At 36.7% G+C, this 14,923-nt stretch overlaps 1 protein-coding gene across 1 annotated transcript in view; it reads left to right on the forward strand.

Moving 5' to 3' along the window:
* Nucleotides 1-14,923, forward strand: part of Sema3e (semaphorin 3E) — a 230,035-nt gene that overhangs the window by 28,708 nt on the left and 186,404 nt on the right. The window lies entirely within an intron of this gene.

Genomic DNA, 14,923 nt, shown 5'->3' on the forward strand with positions numbered 1-14,923 from the left:
GCCTCTCAGCATTTTCTGAGCTGTTGGTACAACACTCGATTCTGCTTGTTTAGAAGTACCATCCTCCTGAAAATATTATACTTCCAACATAGCAGATATCACATCATCAACCCAAGACTTTAAAAAAGACTGAATAATTAATTGCTCGATTGTGTAATTCTGTGTGGTATATGTTTGTGTGCATGTGTTTTTTGCAGTTCATTGCATAATAGATGAGTGTGATGGCCAGTGGTTGACATGAATATGTCTTTTTTAATTACTTCTTTATGTTCATTTTTGAGACAAGATCTTTCCTTGAACCATGACTGTTACAGTTAATATTTAAAAAAATAGCAGCACCCAATCTGCCTTGTTGTTACAGGGCTGCTATGTTCCTGACTAGGCAAGGCCTGAGGCCACAGGCGGCAGTGTGTTCTCTCACTGTGGCTAGTCTCTGAGCAGCCAGATGGCCAGAAACACCAGCCCTGCCATCCACGAGATGCCAGTGTGGGAGATGGCTCTTCCAATTTATCACACTGTCTCCACAAAGCTTGGCTGAGCCCAGACCATTCCACCATCCATGCAGTACCCAGTAGAAATGAGACTCTAATGCTTAAAGATTATCCAGTGGCTTTATATATTTGGTAATGTTCAATTAACAAGTTGCTTAGACAATTAGAGGTGTTACCCAATTCCTAACCTAGACATTACAACTACCATAGACTGCTAGAAACACACACACATCTGCAGCCATCTTCCCCTCTCTCCTCCGGTCCTCTCCCTCCTTGCTCCTCCTCTTTCTCTCCTTCCTTTCTTCACCCCTCCCACATCAGCTCCTCCCATACAATGTAGCAACAGCAGGAAACCATCCTGCTACACAGGACCTAGCCTTGACCATGACTTAAAGATGGTTAACCCTGAAGACCTATCTAAAACTAACATTATATTTATGAAACAAATTGTACTTATATATATTTTATATACATGCTTGTAACAATTAATGACAAAAAGAGGCCATGGATTTGAAAAGAGATTAAGAACAGGTACATGGGAGGGTGTGTTGGGAAAGAAGGGACAGGGAGATATGTAATTAATAATTGTATAATTATATTAAAAATAGTAATAAATGTGATTAAATATTTTTAGATATAAAGATTATCCTAGTGAAAATGGCTTTTCTTGACATACTTATTCAATGAAAAAGTATACCTCTCAATAAAGAAGAGGCCATTAATCAGCCTAGCACACTATCTCCAGTCTAGTCTGTCTTAGTACATTGCCTTCAGATCAATCAGTCAATTTTCACGCAACCTCACATTCCTTTCATTTCTGCCTGATTGTGTTTCTTCCAGCTGATGATCTTTGTTGAGTAAAAGACATTCATTGATTTATTTGTTTGTTTAAGATGTACAATTTCTTGAGACTCTGTGATATGCTTCCAATATATTCTGTTTTTGATAATTCCTAGACTATTAAGTTTTAAGGTGATTTATTCATTATTTGAAGTGGACTTTGAAGCCAAATTCAAATTTTACCAGGTGCGAATTGAGGGCATTTCTTCATGAAGAACTTCACAATTAATAGAAAGCCTTTGTTGGAAAGATGAAAGAAGAAAAATTACTAGAGATCAGCATCAAAGGAGTTTTGAAATGCGTGTATGATGTAATCACACAAGATTGATGTGAAATTGATTCTTATCACGATATCAAGCATTCTATAAACTTATCTTTTAAATGTTTATTGCTATTTTGAAAATGCCTGTTATACATAAATGGGTTTACCCCTCAAATTTAGAAACAATTGAAAATCGTCATACTAGTCACTTCTTATTTGGAAACACAGCCTGCAACACGACAAGACTTCATGCAATTCAGGCTGTGAAATGTTAGTTGAAGGATCATAGACATATTCCTCAAGCAAAGGTTTGATTTATTAGGTTTATCTCATTCAGTCATTCAGATTTTTTCATAGCATTAGCTGGCTGTGTGAAAATGACTAATGGTGTACATGTCCATTGTTAAGTAGCAAGCAATAGCCAGAATGTATACTTATTTTAACTTGATTCAACTTGGATAGAACTCTTCATGTTTATGTTAACAAAAAAGCAACAAATTCAATTACTTTCATAAAGGGCCAACCATGTAAGCATTTAATATCCCTATGTTAAGTTTGGAGCAAAGTTAGGTTACTTGAATTTGAGCAGTATAAATGAACTATTTTGGCATCTGTTAGTTTAGAACGATTAAATAAATGGCTTCTCTCCTGTGTCTCATACTCAAACAGTAATTTTGTACTTCTGCTTAATCGCAAAATACTTTACCCAATAGGTGGGATAACTAGTTCCATAGCTTCTTAATGAAAGGAACATTGTGTTACATGTAACTAATGTCTCCTTTAGATTTACTGGTTTAGGAAAGGGCCAGAAGTGGAAAATATTAAGCATTAGCAACTTACAATGACATCATTCTGTGTTTAATTAAAATGTGCCCTTAATATTTAACCAAGGTACTCAAACCATAGCCTTATCTGATTTCACTTCTTTTAACTTAAACTATTTTTAGTTTTCATATTTGATACTTAATTTCTGAAGTCTAATGAGAAGTACCTCAAAACATTAAAGAAAATTCAACTCAGAAATACCTTGCATTCATTTTATTTTTGGAGAATGTTTATAAGGAAAAATTACATTGTTACCTACACATCATTTTACTGTGTATATTCAGTACCACATACTTTAGGTGATATGGATAGAAAGGTATATAACACAAGAAGAAAAATGACATAAAATAAATTAATACATGACCTACGACAAATGCTAAAAGACATTGAAGCATCAATAGTTTCCATAGGCTTTCTGATCACACCTTTCCATGCAGTTGGTCCCTTTAAGAGGGTTTCCCTTACCTCCACATAAAACCAGATACACTGAAACTAATAGAAGAGAAGGTGGGGAAGAGCCTCGAATACTTGGGCACAGGGGAAAAGTTCCTGAACAGAACACCAATGGCATATGCGCTAAGATCAAGAATTGACAAATGGGACTTCATAAAATTGCAAAGTTTCTGTAAGGCAAAGGACACTGTCAATAGGACAAAACAACAACCAACAAATTGGGAAAAGATCTTTACCAATCCTACATCTGATAGAAGGCTAATATCCAATATATACAAAGAACTCAAGAAATTAGACTCCAGACAACCAAATAACCCTATTAAAAAATGGGGTATAGAACTTAACAAAGAATTTTCAACGGAGGAAACTCAAATGGCCGAGAAGCACCTAAAGAAATATATCCTTAGTCATCAGGGAAATGCAAATCAAAACAACCCTGAGATTCCATCTCACACCAGTCAGAATGGCTAAGATTAAAAACTCAGGTGATAGTAGATGCTGGCGAGGGTGTGGAGAAAGAGGAACATTTCCTCCATTGTTGGTGGGACTGCAAGATAGTGCAACCACTTTGGAAATGAGTGTGACGGTTCCTCAGAAAATTGGACATAGCATTACCTGAGGATCCAGCTATACCACTCCTAGGGATATACCCAGAAGATGCTCGAACATATAACAAGGACATATGCTCAACTATGTTCATAGCAGCCTTGTTTATAATAGCCAGGAGCTGGAAAGAACCCAGATGTCATTCAACTGAGGAATGGATTCAAAAAATGTGGTATATTTACACAATGGAGTATTACTCAGCTATTAAAAACAATGAATTCGAGAGGTTCCTAGGTAAATGGATGGAACTAGAAATTATCATCCTGAGTGAGGTAAGCCAATCACAAAAGAACACACATGGTATTCACTCACTGATTATAGGATATTAGCCCAGAACCTTGAAATGCCCAAGATGCAACTCACAGGCCACATGAAGCTCATGAGGAAGGAAGACCAAGTGGGGGTGATTTGGTCCTTCTTAGAAGGAGCAACAAAATACTCAAGGGAGCAAATATGGAGACAAAGTGAGGGACAGAAACTGAAGGAGGGGCCGTCTGAAGACCATTCCACCTGAGTATCCATCCCATGTGCAATCACCAAAGGTAGATGCTGATGTGGAAGTCAGGAAGTGCATGCTGATAAGAGTCTGATATGGATGTCTCCTCAGAGGTCTTCAAGAGTCTGACATATTCAGAGGCAGATGCTCACAACTAGACATTGAACTGATCATGGGGTTCCCAATGGAGGAGTTAGAGTGAAGCCCTTTGGAGCTGAAAGGGTTTGTGGCCCCATGAGGAGAGCAACAATACCAACCAACCACAGCTTCCAGGGTCTAAACCACCAGCCTGGGAGCACTTAGGGAGGGATCCAGGGCTTCAGTTGAATATGTAAGAGTGGAGGGCCCTGCTGGGCATAGGTGGAAGAAGAGATCCTTGACTTTGTGAAGGCTGGAAGCCCCAGGGGGTGGGAATTTTGAGTGTGGGGAGGTGGGAGTGGGGGGGTAGGCAGGGGTTACATCCGCAGAGAAGAAGGAGGAGGGGTGAGGGGATAGGGGGTTCCTGGGTGGATGGGGGATGGGGTAAGGGGACAACATATGAAATATAATTAAAACATCCAATTAAAAAAAAAGAAAGAAAGAAAAGTAAAGAGGGTTTCCCTTTTCCCTGTATAAGCTCTGCAGTGCTTGAAGCAGCAGACTGGTGTTCTTAACACAGCATTGTACTACAGAGAGGAGAGGAGGCTGTATAAAAGCATTGTCTCACCATTGATATTAGGTACAGAAGCATTGAGCAGATAATATACATTGGCAAATAAAGCATAGATGAAAGAGACGCAAATTCACCTCATAAAAGGCATTTCAGTGTTTTCTTTCAATAGGTTATTTACTAAAATCTAAAAGTGGCCATCAGAATAACAAAGTGATCTTATTTATTACAATGGGATATATAGATATTATTTCGTTTTGCATATTGTTTTGCTTTTTTATTTTTGCTTTTGCTTTTGAGACTGGGTCTCTATGTAGCTCTGGCTGTCCTGGAACTCACTATGTAGACCAGGCTAGCCTCAAACTCATGGATCCTCTTGCATCTCCATGGCAAGTGCTGGGATTAAATGTCTTAGCTGTGTCCTTGCTCATTAGGAAATAATGTTCACTGCCTATTATAAAGTATTTTTCAAACTAAATTCACGGAAGCCATGTGATAGTAATAAGAATTTTGATGTGACATAAAATGCTAGGCTATCTAAATTACATAGCCTCATAGACAACTGGCAAGGCTGTGCGTTCCTTCTTTGCCTCACAGTGCTATAATTATTTCATTAGCCTAGGAGGTAAGTTTATTAATCTTTGAAATTCCATCACTGATTAGCCTGATCCCTTTCCACATGTTTCAATCATCATCCATGAAAATAATTCCTTTGTTTACACACATTTGGCACAATTCCCACCTTCTAATTTGATCACCTGCACCTGGAAAAACTGGTAATTTCATTTGACAATTCAGGTGCCCTCATTAAGGAACAAAGCATTACATAAATGCTACTGAACAAATTTGAATTGTTCTCACATAAAGGGCTCACTTTCCAACACACAAAATGTTCTGTCAAAAACACAACACAGTCGTATCTTTTGGCTGAGACTAGAAATCCTCCATTCTGTCTAGAGGAAAACACTGTGTAACTGGAATGAGCTGGCAATGTTCTTTCCATTTTTGGCATGGTTCAACACGAGGAACAACCTCTGGCACCAAAGTGACTGGCATGGGTTCTGTGTTAAAAGAGACAGCTGGCTTATGGACCTTCAAACACAAGCATCACTTTTTACAAATATGAAATGAAACAGTTCTTACTTGTGACTTCATCACTGAAATATAATTTTGAGAATTCTTTGTATGTTGTACACAGCGAGACTCATGGACTTATGGACTGCATTTTATGCTATGAATTTCCATAGTCTGTATTGACATATTTTAAAACAGGGGTGTTTCCCCTGCAAGGTGTGTGCATATCTGTAGCTCTGACTTGGTCTTCGTTTTTAGATACAGGATTGCCCTACTCCATGCAGATAAAACCTGGTGAATTAGAGTGTTCAAAATGTAATTTCTTGCAATATATCCCAAATCTATACCTTCCTCTTGTACCTCTTTGTAATTAAGAGCTGGAGAAATCTATAAGGCAGGAAATCACTGACCATCTGTAATTTTTCCTGCTGCTTCTTAGCTTCAAGATGTAGTTACCAAGTGCTATTGGTTGTGTATCTAGTGTTTAGTATTCTCTTAATCTGTTCTTTGCTATCTATTCCCACAGTCCCTATTTTTACTGGGGAATCTGTACTTTCTAGCTTGCTCCAGATTCTCCCTATTCTCTGGATATACTCTCCCTTCCCTCTCCTCTTCCTCATGTTTATTTTCCTCACCTCTTCTCCTCCCTTTTCTTCTTCCTTTTATTTCTTCCTCCTCTCTCACCCAGCATTTGGTCTTCTCATTCTTCTCAGCTTAGATAGCACGTAATTAAGATTTTATTAACCCTTACATTATATCTGATGGCTCACTGTTGTCTAATGCATAAATTTAGTGAACAAACTACCCTCAAATTTAGGACAAACCATCTCGACTTGTATTTACCACAAACATCTGCTTCTGTGGTATTCCAGATACCTTTATAGCTTGCAGACCAGTTTGAAAACATCATCGTGAGTTTCCATTATTAGCAAATATCTTTCTCTGTTGTCTTCTAGATAACCCTTCTCTTCTACCTCACTTCCCTATTTGATTAGGATTTATTTCCATCTGCTCCTCCAATTTTAGCCAGTGCCTCCACGGGAATTGCTCCCAAATTTCATACCATCAGCTGAGTAACCTGCATGAAATTTAAACCTAGACACCAGTCGTCTACTGTTAATGTATAATCTTGGACAACAAAGCCACCCGATCATACCATCATCCATTTAGTATGTCCCTTTATGTCCAGTCACCATGCTACAACAAATAAAACTCATAAATAATATAGCAGTTATGAGAGTTTCAATGCCTTTACTTGCCCCCCCCCATTAGTAGAGTAAGAAGGGAGATGATATAAACAATGTACCTTAGAGTTCTTTGTTTGAAAAGGACATCTCACAGAGAGACTGTGACAATGACAGAATAGACAAAAATCACTTTACAATCTTTAGATGCTTTTATGTAAACAAGAAAATTATCACTCAAATAGAAAAGCAAAGTAACTAAATCCTAAGCTGCTTTCCTATCTCCTTTGTCCCTTTTCCTTTTTTGATGTATGTAGTACACATGGGCGTATACATACTTTTGCAATTGTGTGGCCACCCATGTTTCTATGCCTGTGCGTTCATGTGGAGGTTAGTGTCGGTAATCATCAGTTACTCTTCCAACTCATCAATATAGGTAGTGTATCTCTGTCAAACTCAGAACTCACAAATATGACTTGCCTTTCCAGGCAGATTTTCTGAGGATCCCCTGATTCCTTCAGATTACAGAAAGTTAGCAAGCCCGTCTGTGATATATGTGGATTTCTGATATAAAACCTTAGTACAATGATTAAGTGGCAATTGCTTAAGCATTGAACCATCTCCCCAACCTCCCTCCTCTCTCATCCCCTAGTTTTACTATTTTGTATGTAAATAATATGTTAAAAACATTACTATATGTAGCTTCTCTAAGTTTATGCTTGACATAATTTTATTATGCTGTTTACAATGTGCTAAAATACATATTAATTAACCCCATGATATGCTGGACACAAATACTTCAATGAGAACAGAACACAGTATATAAAAAAGAAAGTTGAGGTTACATTTTCTTATAACTACAGCTGGAGTCAACATAAGAAAAGTAATTTGAGTCATTGCTATTGAATTAAATCCTTTCTTTACTCCTTTATTTGCTGTGTTAAAGTTGTCAGGTTGAATGTAGTTATAGTTTGCTTACTGTCTCAAAGTATATTTTTAATAATTTTTTTTAACTACATACACGACACGTGATGTTAGGATGCTTTTAAGTTTCAAGTATCTTAAACAGGACTCAGTTGCTTAACAATGAGTATGTTATTGACTCCGGAAGACACCCATTTCACATGGGTAGGAATGATCCAGTTTCTTGCCATTCCTTTGCCCTCCAAGTCTTGATTCATCCACTTGGACTTTTAAGTTGGTTACTTAAGAACTGCTCCATGGCTTCAGGCATAAGAGGCTCAAGACAGACAGAGTATTTCTTTCATACAGCTGTGTTTTGATTTTATTGCAAAGATTTATTGCAATCATTTCCTTGTCTTTTGTTTTTACTGGACAGAAGTACAGCACATACCTCTGGCAAGTCAGTCATTGGTTAGAAAAAGGTAATACCTAATTGACTTAGACTAATCAATATTCTCCATTTTCTTGTTTCTCTTTGTACATGGTAATTGGAAAGTGAGCTCTAGGACTCAATGGTGGCTTTGTCAGCAACAAAGAAAGCAGTGCCTACGGGTAGGCAGTCTGCTCTTCTGATAGTCATCAAACATGTTCATTCACTAGACCTTGCTAATGAGCCTACAAGTCTTCACTGCAGGGAAGAAAACCCACATAGAGTGTTATAAATGATTCTAGGTATTAAATGCATTTTCTGGACATTTATAGAAAACATTTATAGAAGAGTACACAGTAGACTTCTGAGCAACTAAAGAGCAGAAGCGATGTTCTAAGGGATTACATGTGCAATCTTTAAAGTTATATATTTCTATGTGTCAGACTTTTTACAATGAGACTGTGTCACTAGTCTTATAAATTGGAAACAATGATTATAGTGTTCCTTAGCTGTATATTAAAATATAAAAGCTCTTGGATTAAAATATTCTTCCTGCAATTAAAAACTTAAAGCATAATGGCAGACAGCATTCTGGTAGTCAGTCATCCAAGAAAGCAATTTCTTGAGGTGTAGGAGGGTGACTATTAAATACAATAGAGAGAGATACGATATTTAAAAAATATTAAAGGATTTATACCAGTGTAAACCATCAAGGCACTTAAAAACCAGCCATTTCTGGGCTTATTAGTTCTTTGCCAACCAGGGCATAGCCACTGGCCACATGAACCTATTGAACACTGTAAGTCTAGCTAGTTGAATCGAGATGTGCTAGCACTATAAGAAACACATTCAATTTCAATACACTAAAATATTTCTGGAAGCAATATTCTAGATATATTTGGTTTCTCCAATAAAATATTAAAATTTTATTTGTCTGCTCCAATGTATTTATTTACTTACCACTTATCTATTTATTCATTGTTTTTAGCTCCTAAAGATGTGAAGGTACACAAGTGACTTACCCTGTATCTGTGTCACAGTGTTAATCTAGAGCAGTGGTTCTCAGCCTTCCTAATGCTGCAACCCTTTAATACAGTTTCACATGTTGTCGTGATCCCCAACCATAACAGTGTTTTGCTACTACATTATAATTGTTATTTGGTTACTGTTATGAAACATAATGTATATATCTGGTAGGCAGGACATCTGATATGTGACCCCATAGGTGGACAATTAATTGCTGATCTACAAGTTTCATGATGTGACTGGATGACCTTTCAGGTTTTGGAGATGACTGGCTTCATGTTAACACTGGTAGCAACAGCTAGATCTCTTGGGAGCAACATCCATTTTAATAGCACAGATAAACAGATTCTAAATGGGTGGATCTATATAGAAACTACAATGGTAATTAATCCCAGGTAGGGAAGAAACACTCTAAAGACACATGAAGGAATGACTTTTTAAAAATCTGAATAAAGAAATGTTATAGAGAATGTTGTGAGATTCCATCAATCAAGCTTAACTTCGGGGTGTGAAAATAAAGACAGATCCAAATGCAATTAATTTAACAAAACGGTAATTGAATGAGTCAATGCGTTATACTCCACTGCACTTGATTCTGACCTAATGATTACATTGAGCTTAGCAGTGGAGGGAATTTCTACCTCTTCAGTTTAAGAATTGTAAGTTTATTGAGGCCCCTTGCTTAAAAAGAAAAATAGAAAGACACTTTCACTGGGAATTTCTGATAATATAAAACCTGAGACTCAGGGGCCTCGTGAGGGACTCCTAGCGAGCAGAATTCTAGGACAGAAGGAGGCCCCGGGAGCCTCAGGAAGTAGCTGTAGGAATTTCAGAAAAATCTGTTGACAGAAGCAATATTTTGCTTTTTTGTTTTGGTTTTTCGAGACAGGGTTTCTCTGTGTAGTCCTGGCTGTCCCGGAACTCACTCTGTAGACCAGGCTGGCCTCGAAATCAGAAATCCGCCTGCCTCTGCCTCCCAAGTGCTGGGGTTAAAGGCATGCGCCACCACTGCCCAGCTCAGAAGCAATATTTTGGATATACTGGGATATATTTCTAAAATTATGTCCGTTTATTACTTATTTACTCATTTGATTATTTTAACTCCTAAAAGTTGTGAAGATACATATGAGATTCATCCTATGGACTCGCAGCTAAGATTTTATGCTCTCTCCCTTATCAATATCATCTTCACATACTCTTTATGATCATTGCATCCAAAGCAAATGTAGACTTCAGTTTAGAACATTTGGGAATGACGGGAGGAATGTGCTTTGCAGTACTCAGGAATGAGGGACACTGATATTCAGCGTATATATTCAGGACTCCAATTATATGAGCGTCTCCTTCCTTAATACCCTCTGAGACCAACTGATATTTTCATCTCCTTCCCCCCAAAAATTTCTGGCTGAATTTGAATATCAGCTTCTTAATGCCCATTTGCCTAATGTCCTAGTTTACTCTTATTGCTATGATAAAAATCTTAACCTAAAGATATTTGGGGAGAAAAGGATTTATTTTGCTTACACTTACATTTCATAGTCCATCATTGAGGGAAGACAGGGCAGTAACTCCAGGCAGCAATCTGGAGGCAAAGACCAGAAAGGAACGTTGCTTGTGGGCGTGCTCCTCATGGCCTGTGGAGCCTGTTATTTTATACAATCCAGGATCACCTGCCTCCAAGTGTGTGAACCTTCCCACATCAATCACTAATCAGGAAAATGTCCCACAGACATGCCCACACTCCAGTCTGATGGAGACAATTTTTCCATTGAAGTTTTCTCTTCCTAGATGATACTAGTGTGTTTCCAATTCGACAAATATAAATCAGCTTCAAACCCAGGGAATTAATTCTTAAATTTTTTTCAACTTATGAATGGTTTTCATATTTTACATATTTTGATTTTTATAGATTTTGATTTTTATAAATCAAAATATGAAAAATATAACATTAACCACAACACAGTATATAAAAGCTTTTAATACAAATATTGTCAGTTTTCTAGCAAATTGACATCAACAACATATAAGAAAATCACATGAATACAGTGATTTCTTAAATATATACATCTCATGTTACTAATTGGAAATTTTATAGGAGTTCTTGATTGGATGAAAGTATTTATAATATGATTACATATATTTTAAAAATGATTTATTTATTTTTAGTTTATGTGTACATATTGGATGTATTTCAGTGTACATGTGAGTTTACTACCTATGGAAATGAGGAGAGGGCATCAGAGTCCCTGGCATTGTGTTACATTTTAAATGATATATGTAAGATACAGAAAATGAGTATATTTTTATAATTCTCTATTGCATATAAATACATGTATATGTAGATATTTACACTTGCAAGCGTGTATTAATGCAACCAGATAACTATACGTTTTTAGACTTATTTAATGTCTTTTAGATGCTTTTTTTCATTTTGTACATTTTCCCCTAAATTTTATCATATCATATTATAATATATATTTATGAACTTGATTTTCAATAAGCAGTGTTTCTACGATCATTCCATTTTAGCACATACATAGCTATATCATTCTATAAAGAGTTACTTAGGTTTATTTAGTATGTGGAAGTGTTTAAAATGTACTTCCACAAAGTCTGAGGGAAGCCACTTAGTTTACTTATGAATGAATAAACTAGATTTTTACCCTGCTCTTAGGCATTTCTGCATTTGAGAGGTTGATGTCTATCACTCTCTACTTACAAATAAGGCAACAATTTACAGCAAACACCAACCCAGATAAGTCAGAAAGTGTCACTCTGGCATCTGACTATACTTGGCAACCTTTCATTTCTGTCAATTGGATTAGAGCAAATTACATTGAATGGAGGATGTAGTAAAAAGACAGACTTCCAAATTGCATAGATAGCTGTGATAACTATTTATGATTGAAGAAAAATCTCCAGAGTCACTAGATATTGTGAAATTCAGGCTTTGGTTGTTAGAATAATGGAAGTACAATGTCTAGATGACTGCCCCAGAATTTCAGCTTCACTTTATAATACACAGATACACTGAACTAACCACCACCTTTCAGTCTTTCTGGTAAAAATATATAGATCTAAAAAATAGTGGAAGAAATCTCCATTTGTTTCACAGAAGGTTGAGCAAACAAATGGATGATGAATTCCCTTAATTCCCTCTGATACCTATAAGAACAAGACTGAAACACAGTGCAATAGTACATGGTGAAGACATTGGTGTCCAAGTCATTGCTAGTCACTCCTCATTGTGGCCAATATCTGTTCTTAGTTCAGCTAGTTTTATAAGCCTCAGCAGTTTCTTTTGGTAGGGGATAACAATCCCATCAAATGCACAATGTTTTAGACACATTTGATACATTTCACAGGGATATTGCTATTTATCAAATAATAAGCAACAGCTGTGCTCCATATCCCATCAGTTGTCGTTCCAGGTCTACAGATGTATCGCACATGGTTCTCATCTAGTAACTCAGTTAGACTTCTATTCTCTTCACATATTAGTATATTCCTAATGAATAAATGGACAATTAGGGTTTTTTTTAATTTTCAGGAGGGATTGCTAAGAAATCCACAATATAGTTCTACTAAGCCTTAAGTTACATAAAATTATATTAAATTGAAAGGGTCTTTGAACATAGGTAGTGTCTTTGCAAGAAGGTTTGCCATACAGTTCATGGCATGCTTGGACTGTTGACATTTGCTTCCTGTGATGTACAGAAGATAGTTTCTGCTTGTTACTTTAGGAAGGAGTAAAAGAGAGAAAATAATTTCTAAGAATATCATCATATCTAATCCTTCTCATATAGATGTCCATTCTAACCCACATTTTAAGGGCTTCAGGATACAATGTAAAGATGTAGATGTTCCAGGAAATACAACTCTGAAGCTTCCAGCACTGAAACAAATAAGAAAACTGGGTATTTGTCATTTCTTTTCCTTTCTCTCTCTTCATGAATCTCTGACCCTTTAACTTGAATATAGCAATTTCAGAGCTCAAGAAAACCTGGACTCTGTATTTATGTTGTTGACTATAAAGATGACTTCCTTTGCTGGAGCGTGGTGGGTAATGACAGGCCATACACAAGAAGACGGAAACCTGTAGATTTTATTATAATGTTTAGAGGGAGATAAGTTTACTTAAAACAACCTCTATTATAGCCCTTTCTTTTGCTTGCCCTTTGTGTGCAGAGGAAGGATAGTACTGATTTAAATAGCATGCCAAACCACTTGGGTTGCTTTCAAATGAATAAGCCTGAAATATTACATCAATATCACAAACAGAAAGAGCATTCACTATTCTCAAAATGTAAGGTTTTAAGGTCTCAAACTCATTTGACATCTGATGAAAGTATGCATATTCCCCTCAGGAAGAGAGAGCTTAGGATATACATGTAATCTTTGCCAACAGGCATCGAGTGCTTCAAGACTATCAGGTGTCCTTCAAAGTCTACTGTTAGCATAGACTTAACTTCTAAACAGGATCAAACTCATTGTTTCAGAGATAATAAGATGATACTATAAGATAGATTTGAGGACACAGGAAACAAATACAAATTACTTCTACAACGTAATATGAATAGATATGTGTAATAATATATTTGTCTTTTTAATGTATATAAATTGTAATCAGGTAATGTAGCCTCTGCCTGACAATTTAACAGAAATTATTATTCTTTTTGAGAGTATTATAGGATGAAATTTAAGGTGATGTCACCCTAGATGTACTTATTTACATCTACAGAGATTCTTCCTCAGTAAGGTTGCCTTCATGTGTTCTAGTACATGAAAAATGGTTTGGAGAAGGTATATCATTTAACACATTATTATTATTACCACTTATGTATCAATTGCTAGGAGAAAGGCACTGAATGTATAACTTTCATATATTTTTTTAAAAATCCTCTTATCAACTCTAGTTGATGGTAGCGTTCTCACTGGTCCTGTGTTTATAACTGCTTGAATATGAAGAAATCTTAAAGTAAAATTGATATCCCCTAGAAGATAATCATTTATTGAACTAGAACACACATCAACACAATTACCAGGAAAAAGTATATGTTTGCCCTCAACATGTATTGAGTACCGTATACCGTGACAAACTCAAAGGGTTTAATGGTTTAAAAGAAGATAAATGCTAGATGTCTCATCATGGACTGTGTATTGCAGTGTGACAAAGAACATACAGAGAAAAGAGATACACCAAATGAAAGGTAGTTCTGGATAGTACAGTGAAAGCTGTGGAGGATTCGTGGAGAGCCTTGTGTGACTGTGAGCATTACAGAAGATCACTGTGAGTAGAGTATTGCAGCAGAGATATAAACAAAGGGAGAGACTTATCTAAGAGACGAGGAAGAGATCAGGGCAGAATGAGGAACCAGCATGCCTGTGTGGCCCAGGTCTAGAAACTACTTAATTTTTGCAGAGGACTAAAAACAATGTTCAGTTCAAGAACATCAGATAATGTGGGGGAGGTCTTGCGTTACGTAAGCAGTGAGGATTATTCTCAGGTATACCTGGAAATGCAAAAGTGATTTCACTTAGTACTTTTTGGAACCAATGTGCTTGCTGTTCTGTGAAGAGTGGATGGGAGGCTGGCCAGAGAGGAGGAAGAAGAAAAAGAGAGAGAGAGAGAGAGAGAGAGAGAGAGAGAGAGAGAGAGAGAGAGAGAGAGAGAGAGAGAGAGA

The sequence above is a fragment of the Grammomys surdaster genome, unplaced genomic scaffold (assembly GCF_004785775.1).
Source record: "Grammomys surdaster isolate TR1022 unplaced genomic scaffold, NIH_TR_1.0 264, whole genome shotgun sequence".
Lineage (NCBI taxonomy): Eukaryota > Metazoa > Chordata > Mammalia > Rodentia > Muridae > Grammomys > Grammomys surdaster.